At 36.1% G+C, this 24,473-nt stretch overlaps 1 protein-coding gene across 1 annotated transcript in view; it reads right to left on the minus strand.

Moving 5' to 3' along the window:
* Positions 1–24,473, minus strand: part of LOC124638139 (probable beta-hexosaminidase fdl) — a 73,201-nt gene that overhangs the window by 45,352 nt on the left and 3,376 nt on the right. The window contains exon 2 of the mRNA XM_047175017.1: positions 9,932–9,984. The gene's annotated coding sequence lies outside the window, so the exon portion shown is untranslated. The remainder of the gene's footprint in view (positions 1–9,931; positions 9,985–24,473) is intronic.

The raw sequence follows: 24,473 nt of genomic DNA on the forward strand, positions 1-24,473 counted from the left end.
CTGCCTATCTGACCTCTTCAACCCAGTGACCCGGGAAACTCAATACCCCTTGGTAAGACTGGTTGTCAGTCTTACTGGCTTCTGAATACCCATAACGACTGTCAAAGATATTCAATGATAACCGGAACTTAGTTAAACGTGCCAAAACACAGGATCGTATGTTGATTAAATATATGAATTATTTTGTTTTGAATAAAAAAAAGAAGAGGTTGGGTGTCAGCTGTGAGCAAAGGCATAATTTACAATTCTTTAACTTTACTAAAATAAGTTTACAATAAAAAATATCAAAAATGAAAACTAGGCTAAATTCTAGTGAGGCGAGTTTAGATGGCGAATAAATAAGTGTTCATAATCCAGTTATAAATTGTAAATGGTCATATGAATTGTCTACCAGATAAATAATAAATAGATGATATCACAAGTGTAGCAGGACTTGAGAGTTTTTGTAGGAACTCTGAAACTTAATATGGCCGATTTGACTTATATCTAGAAGAAAGATAACGGTCTAAATATAAGCCTTATTATAACAGTATGAGTCAAGTTCAGACGGGGTCTTATGACTAGTTTAAGGAAACATAAATGCATAAATATGTAATCTTAACTTTAGTTATAGATTTTGTATTCATTAATAAATAAAATTCATTTTGTAGGCATCTTTTGCAACAACAAAAATACCATCTATTCTTCTTTCGACGTGAACACGGCAATATTTTAAAATAATATTTGGCCACTTTTCAGTTAGGTGTCTCACCGTCAGTTGCAGTAACGTCCATTAAAATTAAAGCTTCTTTAAACGCATTGCTAACTCTTTCTTTGTCAACAAGATAAAAAGTGTTAGCAATCGATAATGAAGCTCGCATTTTAATGGATCTTTGTGCAACTGACGGTCTTAGATCAAGGCTTGAAACTGACATTCTACAGCTAAAATTCACTGCTATTTTATTAGTTAATAATTAAGTTTAGACTTAGACGTTAAATGTTAGGATGAGTGCGCACAATAATACTTGGTGTAATATGAATATAAATACAGCTTTTAATCATCATCAGTATGTGGATTTAACTTCTAGATCGGTGGAGGAAGGATATAGAAATCAGCCCATGCTATATTTAAATAAGTACACATTATGTATGTTATTGCTATATTTAAATAAGTACACATTATTATACATGTATATTTCAGGATTAGATAGCATGTATTAGCTGGAATATCTAGCTATAAATTATTATACACAATAATAAATTAATTCTGACACGAGCTTTTTACATGAAGCTGTAAATAACTGACAGAGTAATTTTATACATAGGTGTAGGTAAACAAAACTGTCATACTATATATATTATCTTAGATTCACCAGATAAGGAACTGAAACGCATATTACTACTACTAAACGCATATACATGTGTATATTTTAGTATGTTTTAGATCCCTTATTGGTGGTAGGTACATAAAATCATAGCTTACTTGGTAATTGATTTACTAATATTATAAAGCTAAAGAGCGTGTCTGTTTGCTTGAAAGCACTAATCTCAGGAATTGGAAAGATTTGAAAATATCTTGCAGAGATAGACAGCCTATTTATCGAGGAAGGCTGTATGATACTTTACGTGCGGGGTACTGTTGGTATGTATTTTGATGTAGCACATACCTTTTATTTGTGTAAGTAGAAGTATGTTATTTATTTTCGAAATATAATTTTCTTTTTAATATTATTGCCAGATGCTTTTTAATTCAGCATGTTAGTCGTTGGTTAAGTGTATAAATACCAATGTTAATAATGATTAAATGAAGGAACACGAATTTTGTAGTTTAAGTTTATGTAAACCCAAAAGTTTTGTCAGAAGCCATAATTGTATATTTAGTACATAGGTAAATAATTTCTGGTTTTTAATCATTAGAAAACATTTAGTTTAGTCACTTTAGTAGAAGTTACGATAGTTATTTTATGATTTAACTTTGTTATAAACGTGTTACGTTCTACTAAATTATGAAATTGTATCAAAACACATCGTATATTTAATAAACAAATAAAAAATAATGATAAATACAAGGATGTTTTATTATATAAGACGACAAAAAGAGGAAATAAGTTTGTAAAACTGGGCTTCATATTTACTGAGTAGGTACCTATTACGTATGTATATTTGAATGTTGGAAGAAATCATTCAAAAAAGTCCTAGTAACTATCTGTACACGATGTCGTATACTTTACATGTAATATTATTAGTATGTATAGATAGTAATCCGTAATCGGTACACTTGATTTAGACTTACTCCTTGGTATTTGCTTGATCACGCGTGATTCGGCAATTAAGCTGATTATGCTCGAGAATTCATCTAATTATATAGGTACATTAAGAGTACATATATCTATAATTTTGCATACGTTTCTGGTAGGTACTTAAACAGATAAATCAGGGACCAAAGTAATCACAAATTTGTCATACGTCATTTTAGATCGCATTTTAGATCAGATTTTGTTCTATGAAATGAGAAATGATTAATTAGATGATTTAAGAAAGGCAAAACTTCCGATAATAATATAAAAATCAATCATAGGGATCATTAGGGCATACAATTAAATATAATGTAGCCTACAAAAGCATGTTTTGTCTCATTTTGATACAAATTTCATTGATCAGAGATTCATTCACAACTGGATCATCAACTGAATGAAATTTTCTGTTACTGTTTTCTTGTCTCTTTCATTAAATACGAAGACGCGTAACGCAATTGCGCTACAGTCACCTCATAATATAGTATTGTTTAGCGGAGCACACTTGGCTAGCACAATATTGAGAGAGCTGCGTTTAATTTACTAATGCCTCCTTTACCACGGTACCTGATGTGGTTAGCGTTTGTTCACCACTCGCCGACCGATGCACACTACTTTTTTATACTATTTATTTGTATTACACTGAAAAGACGATGAAAACTTTTGTACTGAAAAGAGTGTTGATTTATTAATGGTCTAGAAAATAAAATAGTGAAATTGTGCTTTATTTTGCACAATTAGTTACACTTGGTTAAGATATAAGTAGCCACTCGATAAATCGAATACTGCAAAATTTTACATATTTTGTTTACATACTCTATTTACATTAATTTAGTGTGTGAAAATAAGGGAAACAAGTTTCTATGAACAGCCTAACTAACGCTGAACCCTATTACTCCGGCAAAGTTTTCACAGAGCCTAAACGAACAGACGCTGGGGGAAACATCGTGATATAGGAAAACTATTTATATTGTTACTTACTTGGTTCTCGAATGTCACCGTGTACAAACAAACAGGTAAGTTAATTAATCAACCAGTACATTCAATACCAATTAATCGACAACAGTGTGACATGTCCTAACTTTTCAACGTATAAATTAAAAAACTTTTTTTTTCAATATCCGAATTGAATATTTAAAAAACCGCCATTTCAATTTGAAATGCTTTCATGTAAATACTGAACAATATTGGCGGGTATGACAGGCGGCGAATATTTCATGTTTTATGCTTATATCGTTTGAATCGATTAACGAAATCGAATGGACATGATACCTATAAATATTTCAATATAACTAATACCGAGAAAGAGAATGTGTGTGTTTGTTATACTCTCATGTTTAAGCCACAGATATAGATGAAAATTACATACCTATTATGAAAAAAATACAGACTGATTGTCTGAGAGATGACGTAAAATTAGAAGGATACGTTAGCATGGCGGTTGACAGTAAGGATGAGAAACAGAATATGTATTCTTAATAAGTAGTGCAATATGTATTGACCACAAATAACTTTGGAACAGAAGAAGAAGAAGAAGAAGAAAGGTTTACAATGGTACAGATACCAGCACATAGACCTTGGACCTTTTAATTTAGAGAAATAATTGAAAATCTATTCAAGAAATACAGATTTTAGTAGCTTGTTTTATGGCTTATTTTTTATAAGGATGTTTTAGTTAGTCTAGTTTCCACATGATGAAAGCAGAACCGCGGGAAACAGAAAGTATGAAACAAAAACAATTTGTTTTGTAATGTGGAATTAGATTACATTATCTCTTTGTTCTCGGAACGTTATTTCCATTTGTCTCTTACTTGCAGATAGTAAGAATCGATTTTCCTTATATTTAAGAGGTATTGCGTCAAGTTTGTTGCTGATAGCATTGTTATAGTTACCGGCACGAATCTCGAGCTCTGACCTTCACCTGCGCAGAAGTAATTTATTGGCCCCTTTTGTGGTATAAAGTGAGGCGCGGGGGCGGGCTAAAGCGGTGATTGGCCCGCAGTGCATCGCGTCATAGCCGTCACTCGAGATTGGTTCTTTGCTAATAAATCACTTCTGCGCAGATGTAGGTCAGAGCTCAAGATTCGTGCCGATAACTATATCAGGTTTGCAAACCTATTTTAATTTTTAATGTTTAGTTTATGAACCAGCAAAAAAACAATGGATTTCAGTATAAAAATAGTCAAGATGACCTTGACGGAGACCATTATGATCAATTATTCTAGGAATTATTTTTACGTCAGTAATGAAAATGCAGGCTGGGTAAAACCAAGAACTAGAGAATTAAAAAAGTATAAAACTGTGGCTTGTTTAAAATTAATCGTGAATGAACTCAGCTTGTAGTTTATTATTTTATAATGTAGAAAGACAGTTGACTGCGTCCGTGTATGTTTGATTGTTTGTAGTCAGCTGTATAACTGATAAAAAAATTAAGAGCATAATTGGATTTTAAAAAGTAGCTATCTACCAATTAAGTTTCCTAATTACGATCTTGAAGTCGGTTATAAATAAAATCAGTCCTAACTTCACACTACCATATCTGAATATCTCTGTAGCCGTCTCGCCACGCTTCATTTTTTAGTTTGAAGTTAAAACTAAAATTTTATTCATATTTTTTTCCATTCACATGACGGCAGACACGAGTGGCAGCCATGATCCCTCTCGAAGCCCTCCAGAGTCAAGCACGAGCTACAACAATGGCCAGCATCCGACACTCCGCAGACAATCTATAGAGCGCCTTGACATTTTACAACTTTTGTGTGGAGCCTACAAGTATGCGAAAATATTAAAAAATAATTGAATGGAGAAAACAAGGTTGGGTTATGTATTTTTTCTACGTATACAGATAAAAACATAGCACATATCACTTTTGTAAATCAAATAAATTCGTTGATAAACTTGTCGTAATTCTGTGACACTCGATTCAGTTGGAAAGGGTTCTCAAACAGGTTCATCTTGGCGATGAGATGTCCCAAAGTTTGTCTAAAGCCTGACTTTCTTTCTATACGACAGAGCGTGTACATAACTACCCGAAACCTTCACAAAGTTGCAACATTACCTGACGGAAAATTCCATGTTATCATCCCTTCTATACGTTCCCGAGTTATATTATTACGGTATAGTTCGGCCATTCAGAGAATGCGTTCCTGACACGTCGCGATTGAACTGACGACGTAATAACATTCATTGATTATTGATATAATAATGTTGTTTTAATGCTCCTCAATTGTTAAAACGGTAAACAACCAGCAAAAATATTTTTATCGTAACTGCAACGCCATTGCAAAGTTACGTCGTCAGTTCAATCGCGACGTGTCAGGAACGCATTCTCTGAATGGCCGAACTATAGTAGGACCCTTGACAACTTTCTTTGCGTTTCTGCTTATATTATTATGTAGGTCGGTCTTCCCATGGCAGCTATGGGTACTTATTGAATTTTATACTGTTATTTAGTCTGAATTTATGATGGGCAATATATAGGGGTCTGGATCACAATAGTCGGAAAAAGTTTAAGTTTTGGGTACCCGACCTCCGAAAAAATTGAAAATAGGTCATGGAAGGTATACTCAATCGGAAAAAGTTGAGTTTGCGCATGCTACACTCAAACTTTCTGTTAAAAACCTACGCTCCTGTCACCGAAATAGTTCCATGTCAAATTTTGAAAGAAAGGAAAACATACCGCGTTCCCATTTGGCAGTACATGGTTACTAATCCGAATGCAGCCGGCATCGGAACTTGGAACGCTGTTAGGAGCTACACAATACCAGACAGGGGATGTAGTGGATGATCCGTTTCGTATCTGGGAACTACTGGCTCGATACATAGCATGTTCTTGGAGACAGGCGTTACGATATTATGTCGGTCGAGGTGCTCAAAAAGTTGTGGTATTATGAGTATAATTTGTGCGCAGGACGTTCTAACGCTAGGATTTGCTCTTTTCGGCAAATATCAATCTTTTATTCTAACAAAAATAGCGAGATTTAGCTGTAGAATTAATTTTCCGAATCTTCGGATCAACTTATCTAGCTAGTGGAGTTTCATAGTGTAATCAGCTATTATGATGGACACCTAGTACATTAAACGATATCAAGGGATATTTATTTAAATTGCTTTTAAACTGTAGAGAAAAGTCAAAACTAATAAACATGAAGTGATGTATAGTGTTTTAAGCTAGCCATGCTGGGCAATATTTGTGGTGACCAGTGCACCACATGTTGTCATTAATGACATATCAATTGACACAGCTCACATAAGTTAGCCAGCAAACACAATATTTTCGGTTGCGGTCAACGCATTACTGAAATATTGAAACGAAGTACTACAACATAAACAGCATCAGTATATGATTTAATACATATTTTAGTATCATTATTATATTACGATAATATGCAGCTTCCGTCCTCATATTGAGTTACGTAAATGGTTATTATCAGGCTCATGAATGTGGTTAATGAATTAACTACATCTAAGTGGTATCAAAATACACCAAATGTTAATGTTGCTACTAATTGCAGTCCGCGAATATACCAATATCTATTACAGAGATAACATTAATGGAGTGGTAATCGATAGAGCTACTAAACTAATTTTGTGAATGGTCTGACTAATGTAATTTTAGGAATATAGCTTGTGGCACATTATAGGACGTGGCACATTACAGCAGCACCGCAACAGCACGGCTCCACACCAGCATTTAAGTTGTCATTCAATTTAGAGCATTAAATCGTGTATATTATAATATATTTCGTAATGTCAATATGAAAAAGCCAACGGCGAGCAGTCAGCGTGCTTGCCGCTTCCACACAACTCGACTCGCCGCCCGCGTGCTGCAAGCGAGCGGTCCTCATGCGTACAGCGCGCCGACGGCGTGCTAATTGCCCGCCGACTCCGAGCCGGCAGCGAAACAACGTCATTACGTCGTGTTCAATCATAACATCAATCATAATCGTCTTAAAATAATATTGAGTTTGCGGTGACAGCAAGCTTACACCTCGCGGCCGGCGCGCGGACGGCGCGCCGACGGCGAGCGGACGGCGCGCCGACGGCGAGCGGACAGCGCGTGGTTGGCGCGCTGTCCGCTCGCCGTAGTCTTAATTCGAGGCGACGCCGTGCTGCAGCCGTGCTGTTGCCGTGCTGCTATAATGTGCTGCTATAATGTGACATTATAGCAGCACGGCAACAGCACGGCTGCAGCACGGCGTCGCCTCGAATTAAGACTACGGCGAGCGGACAGCGCGCCAACCACGCGCTGTCCGCTCGCCGTCGGCGCGCCGTCCGCTCGCCGTCGGCGCGCCGTCCGCGCGCCGGCCGCGAGGTGTAAGCTTGCTGTCACCGCAAACTCAATATTATTTTAAGACGATTATGATTGATGTTATGATTGAACACGACGTAATGACGTTGTTTCGCTGCCGGCTCGGAGTCGGCGGGCAATTAGCACGCCGTCGGCGCGCTGTACGCATGAGGACCGCTCGCTTGCAGCACGCGGGCGGCGAGTCGAGTTGTGTGGAAGCGGCAAGCACGCTGACTGCTCGCCGTTGGCTTTTTCATATTGACATTACGAAATATATTATAATATACACGATTTAATGCTCTAAATTGAATGACAACTTAAATGCTGGTGTGGAGCCGTGCTGTTGCGGTGCTGCTGTAATGTGCCACGTCCTTTAGTCTGTTATTTATTGATTGTTGAAAATAATTACGTGCGCAATACGTCTAGCGAGCTGGATATAGCAATCGGGCAACCAAAGGGTTTTCTATCACTATCACAATTTTGGAGACCCGAAAGGTAGCAGCATCAAATGCGCTTGAAAAAGCATTTCATTGGATTCCCTAAATCTTAAGACTAACGTCAATAAGACTAACATGTGGTTCATCACAACACTCACGATAACCTTGGAACACATCAATGAGACTCCTCACTCGTAAGTAGGCCATCTAGTGTTCATCTCAGTCTTCGTGACTTGCCACGATAATTATTCAGTCCACTGACGGACAGTCGTGTGTGACTGACTTGATTGATCACAAATGTTTCTAACATAATGTATTATCTTTCAAATGGGTTCACAGTACTGAAATAACTCGCAAGTGTGACATTTAACAGCATCTACTTGAACAGATTAGTGTGTAACTAGTTTGTTGCATACACAACCCAGCTGGCAGGTCACTCATACTTGCACAAGTACAGTTATCATTTTACATGTGCATGTTTGCTACTATCTGTTACATAAGTATTGCATCAACATATTAAGACCTTATGGTTCAGAGACACGAGGTACTTGATTTATCAAAACCCTATCAGAAAATGCCACTGCCTCGTCATAAAAGACCGCAGGCTTGTTTAAATTCGCATCCCTGCCAACACCTGACTCGATACATATTTAAGAGGTTCTCGATTATATCGGTATCGATTGGTTGGTTGGCTATACTGCATTCTACTCGGATTGGCGCCAAGTCCTTAAGAATCGCCAAACTTTGCGAAACATTCGAGTGTTACCTGGCGTAATAAATATATGTATTCTGCAGAATGAGGTTTTATTAAAGCGGTTGTGGCCGTTACCGTTACATTGACTTTTTTATTCAGTGATACTGTTATTCAATTGACAATTTTAAAGTTGAAACACAAATCAATACCCACTGATTATTGGCACGAATATTTGCAATTTAGCTTCACAGAAATAGACTTTTTTCCTCGCTAGTTACTTATTACATCAAAGAAAAAAATCCTTCTATCAATCCTATTAGCGCCCACTTTCAAGTAAGTCTATCGGAAGACCGTCCTTATTAAATTGCACTCTAATATTTATATAGTTAGTGCTTTATAAAAACGTTGTAAAAAACAAAAGGACCTGTCTCCTAGAATAAAAAACTCGAGTGGCTCGGACAGAAAGAGTAGTTTGCTTTTTGAGTATGCCGAGTGGCGAGTACTGTCTGTCAGTTTTAATTAGCCACGGTGAAGGATAACGATGGTTGGCAAATGACTTTTATGAATATTTATCTCGTAAAGATCAAGTTTAGCGTTCATTTTGTCGATGACCCAGTGGTGGTAGAATTATTCGTGTTTATACTCTAAAATCTAACTTAAATGAAGAAAGCATTGAATTAAAGTTGCCGTAAGGAATAAAGTTACATTCCCAAATATCGAATTATCACAAATAGAAATGAGCTGCTATTTTGGTAGTTTTCAGAATTTGGGCGGGCTACAGTTGAAGAGGCCTTCAAACTTTACGCAGGCGAGCAGCTAACTGGGTGACGATGTTAATTTGCATTGCAACGAGAAGGAAGAACAGAGAAGAGAGAACCCGTACAAGCTAATAGAAATAATCATGAAATTAGACACGATGAAATCGCAAACGCATCAAGCGAGCTGAGCGTGGAAAGGATTCAATTCGCAGCTGGATTTTTTAAATACAGTCCGTTGTTAGGTATCCTTTACAGTCGATGCAAAAAAGGGCAGGCTCTTATCTGCAGTATAAGTACGGCATAACATGCTTGATGTTAGATAATAAAGCTTCCCAAACACAGCCGTACTAACACAGTCTGACCTTTAGTACCTATCACACAAAAGGGGCGAAGAGAATTCGGAACCTAACTCTAGAATGCCAGAAATAGAACCATGTGTAACTCAATTTTAGATTGGGTAATTGGATGAGGGTACTTACCAACTATGTTAAATGTAACTGAATTCGCATTCCGATGTTCATCTCAAGTATATCTGAAAAGAAAAGAAAGAAAGTATTAAAGAAACGTCTACAGACGACTAATGTATGGGTAAATTGTAAAACAGCAAAGTGTACACTGTTATTGAAACCGTCTGTACAATAATAGACTGAATACACTGGGAGACAATTAAATCGGGACAGTTTTAAAAGCTGCATCAACGTTTCTACTAATGATTAATCACCAGCTTAGTTACCTATGCCTAACCTTAAGCAAAGGAGTATCAAGTAGTTATTTCACACGGGTGACCTAATAGGTGCACTTATTTTTTATTTTATTTTTACTGACTATAGATAACAATCACGGGAACTTGATGTCATCTGCCTATACATAAATGAAAAGGATGACCACATGCTACCTTCTATCGTGCTTTATACATGCCATCATCAGCTTTCGATAAACATACCTAGTTAATTAAAGTGTCAAATCACTAGAATTTCTAAAACAACTGTGGCAAAAAATATTCAATTGATATTTCACATAAAGCATATGTCGTTATACTGAGAAAAATAAACATTTCCTCGTTTTAAATGGCCTCAAGATCATTGCATTGTAAAGAAACAGCGATAGCAACGTTAAAATAAAACTTGGTCTCTGTAAATTGCATCCCACGACCCACCACTCAATTCACGATCATAAAGTACGATGCAGTATTCAAATTGTAAGATATTTCTGTCAAGGATATATTACTCGGATAGTTTTAATAATATAGCGCTTGTTTGAACAGAGTATTGGAGTTATGTGTCTTCCTTTAAAACTTTCAAATATTGTCGTGAGGATAAAGTTTGTGGCTTATAAATAGCATCTTGCCTTATTATTTTTCAACCACCGTTATTATTAATAGTTGATAATAAATAACTGTGCATGCACTTTTTAATTATCTAATATGCATATGAATTCTAAATTTTGTTCATTCAATATTTTTCAAAAAAAAAAAATAATAATACCGCAAGCAACGATTGTAAAGTTAACAAAAATATTGCACCAATTTATCTTCTTAACAACGTTTAAAAAGAAGGCTTTACGAGGCTTTCAATAAGAATGCGAAGTATAAAAAATATTTGGTCTCTTCACGAGCTATTTTTGGCGTATCTCATTTACACGTAATTTCGAAACACATAATCTTGATAAATTGCGAAAGTATATTGCCATTGCTTCTCTTTGTGACAATAACGTGATAGATATCTAAAAATGCGTCAATGAACTGAAAAGAACCTGGCACAGATAATGATGCTAGGTTTCACGGTTCTTTCGCGCATTCCAGGCTTCGTATTTATATGTGTTTATCAAAGCGGAAGTGTTAATTTTTATTGTGTTGAAATTGTTGCTGTGTTGGTGCGAGTAAAAATGATTTCTTATAAATAAGCAAGCTATGTATCTGATCTAATGAATTATATTATTGATTGAGTCTGTAAGATGGCCATTGGCACGAAAAATACGCATTGAAAAAACCTTTTCATATTGAACATACATAAAATATTAAGCCTCAAAAGCTTCATAATCTTGAAAAAAAATTACACCTCAAGACGCGGTGCAGCAAGGCCCCTGAAACATAACAGGCTCCGGAAATTTAGCGAAGCTACTTCAAGAATTCCTCTGTCATGAAAGCCTTTAAGGCGAGTAACCGTTTTAGCTGCTTAACAGGTTCGTGAACAAATATTTCCAAGAAAACCTAGTATTTAAGGTAAACTTAGGTAACTGACAAACACACGAACACAGTTGAGGACTCATTTTGAAACCAATAATGCATCTATTTCTTAAGAAACATGTGGTTCCATGCACGAATCAGAGGAATCTCTTCACATGTGATTACTGTTTTAAAAAGTACTGTTAGGTCTGTTCAATGTATGACATAGACTCTGCATACAACTATAAATAGGTACATTGGTATTTCTAGCTGAAAGTTCTGTACCCACTTACTCTCATCTTAAAATTCGTCTTACGGCCATATTATTAGACATCACATCTTCCGAGACCATGACGCCCAACCTAATAGAGCCTAAAACAATATCCTTTCGGAGTCCTATCCCGATGTGTAATTAGGAAAATGATACAGACAAAGGCATAATATCCTTGTTTAAACATGTTCTTCAACACATCTGTTGTTTACGTTCAAAACTGTTTTTTTTTTAACAAAGGACGCTGAAATTGTATTGCTAAAATAATACCAAAATGAGGTTCGTTAATTTTTAGGTCATACATGCCACTGCTGTTTGCGTAAGATAATCAGTCAAGTTTGCGAGTAATTAAAATGACTGATAAGCATTCTTAAAATTTTCTGCACATGAATTATAGCCTACATGTTATCTACATATTGTTATGAAGGATACATTTTATTACTATAAGTGAAACGTTAAAAGTTCTCGTGTTTAATCAAAAGCAAACATTGCTTGAAGGCTATTTAAAATCAAAAGTTAACTAACAACAGCTAACCAAGATTATGCACTAAATACATTACATTTATTTATACATTCGTTGATATTACAGGATTTTTTTTTTTTATAAATAAATTACAAATTTTCCTTACAGTTCCCCTGAAAGCGATTCCGTGGCCCAGAAACCATGGAGGTAATAAGCAATTTTCAATTTGTCTATCGTACGGAAACCCCATAATTTACCCAACGTAATTTGGGTAAGTATCATAGCAAGATTTAAGCGAATTATCATGCTGACATCGACAAGCCCTTTTCGAGCTACACGCATCAAGGATATTCAAGTGCCTAAATCTACAGTTAGTCTTCTATAGGAGAAGTCATGCAACATGTTACGGATTTTACGACAGCGAACAATTTCACATACGATTAAGCAGCCATTAACAAAATCTTATCACACATGTTTGCAATTTATAACGCGTTTATCGATTACCTTATCAAAAAACTAATTAACCGAACTTTTATGAAGCAAATCATAATACATATGAAAAGTTTTTCAGGTAAGTTGTAACTTGGTATTTCTGAAACAATTGAAAGATAAATAGATAGAAGGTTAGGTACTCATTGTTATTTATTTAACGCATAAAGCCTATGTGAAATCATTTTCTATAATATTGTACAACTGGATGAATAAAATGGATTTGTTAGTAAAATAATTGATGCAATTGATAGTTTCTCTTTCTCACGTTTTCCTATTGTATTTCAGCTTTGACTATCCAATGAAACATCAAAACAAACAAATTACATCACGTTTGTATTACCAATGGAACATTCATTGTTCCAAAAATACAGAAATAAAGTTTTGTTTACACAATACAGGTAAAAGCCGTTCTCAATTTTCGATCCGATGTCCGTTGTCCGGTATCTCCGGTGCATCGGTATAGAAAATTGGCAATAAGCGTCTGCACCGAGACTAGTGCATACAAAAATGCACTTACGAATTTGGAAGGTTGAAAAAATTGCTTGGGAAATCACGGTAGAAAATAAAAAGAGAAATAGAGCGCGGGTTCTGAATATGACCGGCGTAGTTTATGAGTTTGGCTGTGTACGAATGACTGCTAACGATGGTAGCCGTGATTAACGAGGTTTTCTTCAACCGATCGATACGTGATTAAAAATGTAAAATACTAGCGTTGGTACACCATAACATCGACTACCAAATACGGTTCTTTTTTACAGTTTTTTCATGTGCTATTTATTCTCGTGTTTATTTAATGGAAAACAGCACACAATGGAGAGATTGTAAGCTGATTGTTCATTATTTATAAAGGCTATTATTTCCGTTAGTTGACATTCACTGACGCGAGAAGGTCACTGACTGATGCATGATTTTTAAAAGTTTGCTTCACGATTAAAATATTGAGATTCATCGACAAAAACGTGTAGGTTGGTGCAGCCTTGTTGCCCAATCTGAAAAGCAAACTAAGGGGATCTTCGTAGCATGTAATGCTCGTAGTTCGCCCTAGGCCAGTCCACGGGCATGCATTGTATGTTTTAAGCATCCTTATTTACAGGCAGACGCGGGTGCTTTCGCTCGGAACATAAGTACTACTTTTCATGGCGTACACGTATATTGTTTTTTGTTAAACTGCATTTAATTTTGCTCAGTTTATTTACTCGTGTTATTTGGTTTGCGATGTTAAACTGGCTCAGGCTGGCATAACATTTTTAATTCAACATAAAGGAATTTGCTGGGCTCATAATTTATTCGCATGTTTTGTAAGCTTTTTATTTGGATATAAACAAAAAAATGTTTTTTTTTTTTTTAAGTTTTGATGAGGCACATACGTTGTCATTTGTTAATATAGTGTCCAAAAACTACTGAACTGCGACAAATGACTTTAAAATAATCTCAATACTTAATAGATTATGACATCAAAGCAATTGATCTCATCACAATTCTAGTTTATTTACAGCTAGACCCTTGTTACGCTCATCCCATCGAGAGTAGCTCCGTAATGAACTCTGCCTCATTAAAATAATTACGTAATGGAGAGACGACGCAAATCGTGGTGGACGTAAGTCGTGGTGGCCTAGTGGGCAAAGAACCAACCTCTCGAGTATGAGGGCGCGGGTTCGATTCCAGGTCAGGCAAGTACCAATGCAACTTTTCTAAGTTTGTATGTACTTTCTAAGTATATCTTAGACACCAATGACTGTGTTTCGGATGGCACGTTAAACTTTAGGTCGCGGCTGTCATTGAACATCCTTGGCAGTCGTTACGGGTAGTCAGAAGCCAATAAGTCTGACACCAGTCTAACCAAGGGGTATCGGGTTGCCCGGGTATCTGGGTTGAGGAGGTCAGATAGGCAGTCGCTTCTTGTAAAGCACTGGTACTCAGCTGAATCCGGTTAGACTGGAAGCTGACCCCAACATAGTTTGGGAAAAAGGCTCGGAGGATGGAGAGACGAAGCAAAGCTAGTTTGCTTTCGAATGCATTTTGAATACAAAGTTGCTAGTAGTTTAGAAGAATAGCGAAAGAAACTTTGTTGCATTATCATGACATACTTACCGACTTATTTACGAGCTTCGAAATATTCTGTTAGCTAAGAAAATCTTCGTCAAGAACACAATGAGAACTAGAAGCCGTTTGTTTTAAATACTTAAACGATTACTGTGGTAAGCAGACCATACTGATTATAGATGACCTACATAACGCATGTAGATGTCCTGATCTGATGGCTGATCACGATTTTTCAAAGATTACGGCGGGTAATCAAGTAGTATGACAAATAACAATAGGCCGCAGGCTCACGAGCTCTCTAAAACTTTATAGCCATATTAATTAGGTTCCATGCTGAAGAAAAAGATAAGAAAACAATCATCATACAATTTCCCGGTTTTACATACTCTCGTCATTTCTTGCCTCTAGAGCATGACAAAACGCTAGATAATAATTACGACACAAATAACAATTCTGAGAACAACTCAATGTTTCAATCTAATGTTTTTGTATTGTTTGAGGCGTTTCTTGCACAAATGCATATAAAAACGCCTCTGAGGTAAATTTTTCGGTGTTACTAATTTACTAAGAAATTTAGTTAAGGTTCCTGTTCATATTTAAGAAGAATTTATGGATGAAGTAGACTATATAATAATACATATCGAGGAATATTTAAAGACCTAAGACGTAAGCAAACTTTTTAAAATGACAACCTCATTATTATGGTTGGTTCATACAAGGAAGCGCCAACGCCTAATTTGGCTAAGCAGGAACTGACTAAGTATGTGGATAACTACAATTATCTACGCCAAACAACGTTTTATTGTTTTGTTTACTCACAAATGTCAACTAATGGGGATAACCGCAGGAAACTATTATAACTCATCTTTGGCTTGTTTAAGCCAGTGAAGAATGACAGGGGACATAAAAACAGACAGTTAAAGGATGATGAACTTTAGAAAAAAATCAAAAGTATGACATGGGCCTGTAGCTGGAGATGTTAATTGCGTAATTAACCTAATTTACTTTGTTTTAGTCTTTTATAATAGCTCCTATATCTAGATAGATTTGTTACTTTGCTACATTATGTACAAGTATTTAACTGCCTCGTTGGTCTAGTTGTCGCAAGTGTGGCTGCTGAGCACGAGGTCTCGGGTTCGATTCCCGAATCGGGCCGAAATCGCTTTGTGGGTTTTAGAAGACTTTCACAAAGCAGCCCGAAGCCTGGAAGTTGGTGATTGATTCACCCGTGCATCGGAGAGCACGTCAATGTCGGTCCTGCGCCTGATCTCTTTCCGGTCGTGTCGGATTGCCGTCCCATCGGGCTATGAGAGTTAAGGAATAGTGAGTGCACCTGTGTCTGCGCAAATGCTTGTGCACTATAATATGTCCTGCGCAGTTGGCTGATCTCCTTACATGAGAACAGCCGCCGTAGCCGATAATCGGCTAGGAAGACATCACATTATGTGATCATATTACTAAGTTTCCGAAGAAACGCGCGCCATCTTTTTTTTAAGTAGCTTGGATGTAAAAAAGTGCAGTCTCGCCAAGGCTCGAGTTCGATACGATGAAAGATTGCAGAACTCAACTCGTAAGTTTAATCTGATATGCAATCCATTGGACGAGGTTGTGAAAAACTTATGACTCGAGTCTGAAAGCGCACAACTCGAGTGGTAGTACCTACTGCAGATAACAATATTGAAAATAAAGAAAAGTTTTCTACTGCGAGGCTACTAAAACCGTAAGTAATGAGGTAAATATGAGGTAATTATTGTTCCGCTTTATTTTCTTACGACATCGACTAACTCAAAATAAATAAGCAATCTTAGTCATGACTTCACTTATTGTCAAGTTAAAAAAATAATTGACCAAATAAATAAAACAGACCTTTGCACAGCAGTTGCTCAGCATAGACATGTATTATAATGCAGCTAAGTAAATATCTTTAGTACGAATTGGTATTTTGTTTCTATCATTAAAACTTGAATCTAAGCGGTTTTCAAATGCAAACCTCAAATAATATAGAAAATTGTACGAGTAAACAGCTATAGAGTGCCCCGAGCATCCAGCCGTGGGCTCTTCACAGCCCATTCGCAAATCAAGCGGCAGAACGCTCAAGAGCCATTGCCACGAGTTCGGAAAAAAAGAAATATATTCAATTGAAGTGCCCCACTCGCTGGCGAGCCAAACCAAAGTAAATTGTAAATTAAGCAAATATTCCCGCCGTTTGAGAACGCTTCATTTAAGGCATCCAGCTGTATTCTGCTTTCATTGTATGAATTGATTTTGCATCTGATGAAGGGCAAAGCCAGCATGGTCCTTTTGGAAACTGTTTAAAAGGACGTCAGTATGATGTTCAGTAATTACATGGACTTTCTTCTATTTGTGATGATTTATTCATAGCTTTATGAATATTGCACAGTGCTGAAAGCCTGGCGGTGATATCGGTCCTGCTCACATATTTCTTTTTGCAAATGCAAACATGAGGAATACTGTACTTTCTTCAAATTGCTGGAAGTTCGGCAAATGGTCCATATAAATATTTATTGATCATATTAGACCAATACAGTAAAACATAACAAAGTAAGTAGATGCTTACGTAAATGAATCTGTTTAAACAGCTTCTAAAACATAGCATCACAGGCTCACAGCGAAGTAAGTACATTTCACAAGCTTTAAAGTTTCCAGTTGGGCGCCATCTTCGTGCAGCTTATCATTAGCAAAATAACGTTAAAAATAGGAAATGGGATGTCACACTCGGTACGAAGCTCGCTGATAGCTGGTTACTTATCCAGTTAATTAGCCATTAAAAGTTTTACCAACGTTCGCAGTTCCCTTGGCCTAATTGCTGCCAACACGACGCCGTCTAATAAATGTACGTCGGACTAATTTCCCTTAGCAATCAACTTACTCGTACATGCTGATTAATTGATGGGTAATTGAATATTGATCGCTTTGGTTCACTATGAAGTGTTTTAGTTTCGTAGTTTTAATTGGAACACGTGGGTGAGTGTGCAGTTTTGTTTGTTTCACGGAATGCTGATAGGTACATTTGTCTGTCTAAGCACAGGGTCGCTATTTTCCCAAAATATGGTAGGAAAACAAATCGTTAATTTTGTGCAGATAATAAAACATAGTGCGGTCTTATTAGCCGAAGCCGTGAGCTGGAAGGGTCAGCCGCTATGAAATATGGCGCGATGCAGACCGTGCGAGGAGACATTTCATTTATCTTCTATGATGTCCACAGATAATTTATAATATATTATGGTAGCCAAACAAAAAATGTTACAATATCGTACGAATTTATCAAACTGCCGTAATGGCAAGCATACGTAGTTCTTTAGTAGACCGACGTAAACAAAAACACTGTTACATTGCAACAATATTTGAAACTACTCATTAGTGTTTAATTACTTCTCAATATAGACATTCTAGCTATAAATACATTGCGAGTTATTGCAGAGGCTGTTAAAGATATTATTTAGTAACGTATCCCCGTCACGTTGCGCAGATGGCATATTTTATTATATTTGAAGAGCCGTATTTGCGATCGAGAGCTACCGGATATTACTAGCAGTCATAAAAGCGACGAATTAATCTGCTTACGTCTTTCATATAGACATCATCAATACCACCACTTTTCATTGCAGTGGTAGATTTGAAATTATGAATTTGTTTGAATATGCAGGTCATTTAGTCATGGCAATCTAATATATAAAAAAATGACGGATTAGCTAAATAATTATGCTTAATACGTAAATATACTTAAGAGATTTTATCTCCATTCTGCTAACGGCAAAAACAAGGCTCTTCCTCATTTAAGTTAGTATTTATCTAACTTTCCGTCTAACTTAGTTCTTGTACCTAAGTAATTTTAACATTTAACCCGGCTAACTAGAGTTAGTGAAATACATTATTCTAACTATTCATAATCTGAGGGCACGGCAGTGCCCCAGCCAAGACTCGAGCAAAGCGGGCACGGCCGTACCATCTTTTCTCGAAGCATTTCGCGGCTATTTCAGTCCCCTGTATCTTCCATGTGAACAAAGCTAGGAGTTTAGGTTTTCGATGACCAAGAGTAAGTATTAGAACAAGCTCAGTCTCAAAATTACAAGACATTTGAATAAGTAGTTTACCAGTTATGAGCGATCAAAGTTACACCATTTTGTCACTGACTCACTGACCGATCATCAAAAGTCTAAGGTACTTCTAGCAAACTTAGAACCTTCAAATTTGGCACCAAGGTAGGTTATTAGCTACATATAAAGGGAAAATTATAAAAACCTTAAAACTTAATAAAAAAATAGGAAACAAATTTATATTTGCGGTTTTTCAAGAACATTGTGTATGAATTTTGACTGCATTGATAACTTTGTTATTTATGTATGTACAAAATGTTACTATTTGTTTTATTGTTACGTAGTGGTATATTGTTATTATGTATTAAATATACAACATATGAATAAAAAAGCTAGGTTTAAATGAAATGAATAATGATAAAATCTTTCATATTAATGCAGTGCGATAAACACTGCATGCTCGCTCGATAGATGCCGTTGTCCTGGTCTAAATCGCGCTATGGTTTCGTTACATAGCTTAGTATAAGTAGTACTTAAAAAAAATCAAATAATTTCATGTGATAGCGTCATCTACCTCTGAAATAAATCTCTTTTATTCTAAAAGCTATTCGATTAAAAAATTCGACAATTTCGAATTTTTTAGGTTAAAAAAAATATTGTTTACGTGCTACTTTAGGTGTACATATTTAGTTTGTTATATATTTAGTTAGTTGCATGTAAGTTAATTTAATTTGTTATATACTTAGAGAAGAAAGAGACCTACAAAAAATAAATTAGATCCCACCAAAAACATTAAATGTAAAAAAAAGCCAATCCTCTACGCAATTCCTCCACCGTAAAAAGTTTTGAGATCGCATAGAAGCCAAGTCCTGTTCTACTTTATTTGTAATAATAAATCAATATTTTGTGACTATATCAATAGTTTTGTTCACATTACAATAATACTGTCTTGGCCATGAGCACAAGTTAAAAGTCGCTTCTTGAAATAATGTGCGTTGATAAATTCTATATGGACATGATTTTACGATTGGACTGATTATGGACTGATTGGAATTTGAGATCACCATGGACTAAACATGCGCCATAGTACATGTGCAGTTCATTGATGTTGGATGAAACTGACTGTCGGTCATTTAGTAACAATTGAATAAACTAAAAGTATTTAATTCTGTGATATTAAACTTCATGTTTGACTTTCACCTCTCCAAGATATGCTGTATTATATTTGCAGTTTATTGTGCTCATGGCCAAGTCAATATTATTGTAAAGTGAACGAAACTATTGATATAGTCACAAAATATTGATTTATTATTACAAATAAAGTAGAACAGGACTTGGCTTCTATGCGATCTCAAAACTTTTTACGGTGGAGGAATTGCGTAGAGGATTGGCTTTTTTTTACATTTAATGTTTTTGGTGGGATAAAGATTTACTTCGTCTAGCTCTAGGGAAGTGCAACAAAAAGCATGGTTACCATGAATTGTACTTAGCTGTGACAGCAGTTTTTTAATTAATTACAATTAAGCTTGGCTTGTGAAAATAAACGGCTTTAGAATTGCCGTAGAAGTAATAACTATTTAAAAAACGTAAACATTTGATAGCAAAAGTTATCGCGTTACATTAAAAATGTTCAGTTCAACTATAATTATTTGAACCGTAAACTAGACATTTGTGAGTGAACTGCTCGAAATTATGTTTTATGAAGATAATTTAATAAAAAATGTCATACTTAACATTATGGAAATGATTTAATCGCCTTTGCTTAAAGCGTGGGCCAAGTTTTGAATAATCATGACGTGGTTAAGTGTTGAACGACGTATTTAATATAAGCTGTGGCCTGGCAAAAGAAAATGAATATTAGTTCGTATAAGCTTTACTATACAGTTTGCTAAGCAGATGTTAAATTGCGAATTTCCATGCGGAATTCTGTTTAGCATCATATCCAAAACGTTGAACACGTAAATGCTCTTTTGGGTAGTTGTAAAAAGATAATCTCCATTGGGTTAATCGCATCTTGGATAACCTAAACTTTACTGTCGTCTAAGCCAGTGTTAAAAGATAACATACCACATGACATTGAACGTATGGCTAGAACGGCGAACTTGAGCTCATTATTCGCAAGTGGCGCCTCCTCAATTAAAATTCAATGCAGCTTCGCACTCAACAATGGTCACTTTCCAATAGGCAGCGAACCGCAGAGGATTGTCCAAACTCAGAACAACTTTTATAATTTGCGGTCGAAGCACTACTTTTAGTTTAGGCTCGCTAGATGGCAAGTGTCCGCAGTTCTCATTAAACGCCACAACAACATGGCAACGCTGTTAAAGTTAAATTAGAAAATGAAACATAGTTAACGCTATAAAAAGAACCTAGGAGTTTCATTTTGGGAGCTCGCGTCAGAAGCATAAGTTCTGTCCATAAATATTTTAATATATATTTTGTTGGCATCATAGTTAGAAGTGTTTTGGGACGTTGCTGGCGAAACATGTAGATATCGTTATCGCTTCTGGTTAAAGCATACTTGCGTGCATTAAAACAATTTTGTATTTTATAAGTTCTTGATCGAGTAATATTGACTTGGTAAAATTAAAAGCATATAGGTACATATAATGTGCTACAGTTCAAAATTATGCTGTAGAACTTTTAATTAGTTAGTACCGAGACGAAAATATTTTTTAATAGCTTAAGAGAACTACTAGCGCCATCCAGTGACGTCATATACAAGCTTTTACTCAACTGACTGACCTAACTTAGAAGCTTTGGCAAGCTTCCAACATTACACCACCTTTCCGCCCTTATTCATTCACAATGTTCGCGTATAGATGGCGCTGTGAAAAGTTTTAACGTAAAAGGGGCGTATTACTATGTTCTCGTAATTCAGATAACTCTCTAATATTAATATTGAAAATGTGTGCTGTCTCACTGCTGGGAAAAAGCCTCCCCAATCCCTCTTCATACATGTTTTTTTCTAGATTTCAGCCAAAACTGGAAGTACAATAAGTACTTCCAGTTTTGGCTGAAATCTGAAAACTGGAAGTACAATAGGTACTTCCAGTTTTGGCTGAAGTTTTGATGAACAAATATATTCTTACTGTTGTTTTTCCTGTGTCCAATAAGATAATAGAACATGACTAAGGTTCGCATATTTCTACAAGAGATCTCGTGGTTATTTATAAGTAATAAAATGGACGACTTCATTCATGTCTTCATCTTGCTTTGTCTTGTGCAATTAATATAAATGGGCTTGTAATTAAATAAAATTATAGATACTTACCGTTACCGCTGAAATTACCATAATAACTATAACTATGAACGATTATCGTAATTGGTCTTCACAATGATTATAATTATTTTACTCAAACTTAAGTCATTCAAAGGAACTATAAGTTCTTGATTCAATGAAGTAATTTACATCATACTCATCATAGTAGTATCAGTATTTTTTGGACATCATTCTGCTATAGACAAAATCACAATATTATTATTTCATTCTCTGATATCCAGCAAGATTGCTAGAAGTGAAATCTTGGGTAGAGACCCATTTGCCTCTTTCACTCGTATTCTACAACAGTTTTGCAAGTGATCAGCGAATCATAAATATGTAAAACCTTTAGTTTTGTTTCTTCAATCAAAGCAAGACTTTCCCCTTCCAATAAATAAGCTGCATATAAAAACTCTTATGCAACGAAAACTGCTTCGGTAGCAAAAACTCGTGCGTGCCCAAGTGACAAATTCTATTCTTAGATAAACGCGACACTATATCTGCATGAGAGTCACTCGTGTGACGGCCACTGGGCGTTAATCACCACGTCAATGATAGCAGGCAATTAACTACCAGTCGTCCATTCAATTGCTGATAATTATCAGTAGAACGGAGATCGGTGGCTGTGAGCTGACCCTCATCGTTTCTGCCGATAAAACACGTTGAATCGCCACTTAAATAATGTGAAACGTTGTCGCTTTTGTAACATGAGACGGTTTGGATTTGGGATGACATCATTCATAATTTTATGGGTTCGTCATCATGTTGTTTCGATCTAGTTAATTGGGTGACGAAAATGGGACGTTCGTGCCACGAATCGAGCTAAGTAGCGTAAAATTGGGGATGCATAATTCCATTAACGGTATTTTGTTGTTAATTAAAACACAATTAAGGTTTATTTCGTCTTATGAATGTTTCTCCTTTCTTTTTGCCATCTTGAAGTTATTGTGGCTTCAAAAAACTGGCGACACTTTACGGCTATAACAAAGTTAGAGATAAAAAAAAACCTAAGCAATTCTCTTAGATAATTATTTTGCAGCCTGTTGTTGTCGTACTTCAGACATACGACCTCCTTACGATGTCTCTGGTCTCACGCGATTTTAATCCACATGTAAACAGCTTCTATAAATTAGTCTCGTTTAATTAAGTCACATGATACCAAGGATAATCGGGAGCAGTTGTTTATTAACCTTGAGTCACACCTAATGAAGTGTAGCTGAACACGCAACAAGAAATACGTCAAAGAGACATCGAAGGTTCATGATGTCAATACGATGACTATATAGTACCACTACCATTATGGTTTCCGGAATGGGTTTTGCAAACGAGGATTTAAAATGAAAAGGTTATTCCTAAGCGTCTTTGTTACAGAAGTTCTTATCCGGATACTTTCTAAGTTCTGAAGTTACTTCACTGCTGGTTTATAGGGTACCAACTTGCTGCGTGCTTCTAATGATGGGTATTTTGCATAAGATCCGCTAGTAAGAAAACTAGAAGGCACAAAAAACTCAATACAGGTTTACTCTATCGATAGATTTTCCATTATGTGATACCCATAAAGATTTTATATGGCCCATCACTGGTGTCCTATTTAGCATCTAATAATTATTATTCAAGACAAATTGGTCTCGGCTCTCGGTCGCTCAAACGTCGGGCAGATCGTAGACATCCATCGCACTTAAATGGTCAAGTGTGCGGTGCAACGTTCGCCTCGTAGCTGCTAATAAATAAATAGCGAGTGACGCAATTTATCAATCTTTTGTATTGAAACAGTTTCTACAAGTACCGCTTAATCAGAAACGAATGGGTTGTTGCAAATTGCCCTTATCAAAAACATGCAGTTTTTCGCGGTTTAACGACTAATAGACTATAAAACACTCGATAAATTTTTACTCGCTAAAAATCTTTTGTTATAAATTAAAATGAGATTTACTTTGATTTTCGTGTGAATGAAGTAGCGCTAGCAACAATATGCGATTGTAACCGGATGACCACAAGATCACACTCAGTTTACTGTTACTTTTTTACACCGTTAAACAAAGATTTCGCACGCGCAGTGAAAAATATCGGTTTCAAACAACACAGCAGATATTTCTCATGGAAGCAAATTTTGCAGTATCTTTGTTCTGAGTTATAAATGTATTAGTGTGTATTTAAACATGGCGGGATCGAATTGGGCGTCGGATAACTTCAACAAATAGAGTTGCGTGTGAAGCAGGAAGCGAGTCGCTTCGCGCGTATCACTATGCGTTGCTAGCAGCTAGCCTG

This window comes from Helicoverpa zea, chromosome 17, assembly GCF_022581195.2.
Source record: "Helicoverpa zea isolate HzStark_Cry1AcR chromosome 17, ilHelZeax1.1, whole genome shotgun sequence".
In the NCBI taxonomy this organism is placed as follows: Eukaryota; Metazoa; Arthropoda; class Insecta; order Lepidoptera; family Noctuidae; genus Helicoverpa; species Helicoverpa zea.